Raw genomic sequence first — 1,038 nt, 5'->3', positions numbered from 1 at the left:
CCCCCCAACGAGATGGATTGGCCAAGTGGCAACATTGATGGCAGCAGTAGTGAGGTTGGCCCAGGATCAGGAAGTGTTTCGTTCTGCTGTGCATAAGGTCACTATGAGTTGGTAGGGACTGGATGGCATCTAAAAGCAACAACAACAAACCAGCTGATGATCCTTGAACAAGTTAGTTGCTTCTCCTTTTGGTGCTCATTTATATCAAGTTTATGGTAATAAATATTTCAATTTAGGGCTTTAAATTGTTTTTGTAAGAATCTATGAAGGATATAAATATAAAGGAGGATATGTTTATTGATTTCACTTTTATTGTTACTATTTTTCTTTTATGTTGCCTGTATTGTGTGCTTTTGAATGTATTCCAAATCAGCAATCCCATGCAGCAGACTAGAACTGCTCCAGAGGGATTTCTAGGTTGAGATCTTTATGGGAAGAAACCACCATAAAGATTTTCCTTCTGTAGTGGTCCTGGAGAGTTTCATCCTCTGACCTTATCAGGACTCCATTTTTCTTTTATTGCTGTTATTGTGTTTCATAGAGTCTGTGTTGACTCATAATGACCTGGTATAGAGTTTCTGACAGCCACCCTTATGTTTGAACTGCTGATCATACAGTTACCAATTCAATGCTTATTTTACAGCACCACACTAGGGTTCTATTATGAAATATCCTATATTAAAATAATTATTGTTAGTCTTTACAGGTAGGAAATGTCTTACTCAGTCTTAGTCAATATAGTTAGTCAGTGCCTACTTTATTGAGTTCTCAGGAAATAAACTCATCTGCTGTTGTAGTGGTTATGTGTTGGATTGCTAAACAAACAAATAATCACCAGTTGGACTTTACCAGCCACTTGGCAGGAGAAAGATGAGGTATTTTGCTCTTGTAAAGATTTTCATCCCTGACAACCATATATGGGGTCACTATGAGTCAGAAAACCTTGATGACACATCATCATCATCATACTGGTTTTAAGCAATTCACAATTGATTGAGGAATCTAATAATAAAAATATCAAACTCAAACCCAACCCAC

The sequence above is a fragment of the Chrysochloris asiatica genome, unplaced genomic scaffold (genome assembly GCF_000296735.1).
Source record: "Chrysochloris asiatica unplaced genomic scaffold, ChrAsi1.0 scaffold00049, whole genome shotgun sequence".
NCBI classification, from domain to species: Eukaryota; Metazoa; Chordata; class Mammalia; order Afrosoricida; family Chrysochloridae; genus Chrysochloris; species Chrysochloris asiatica.
This window is presented reverse-complemented; position numbering follows the sequence as displayed.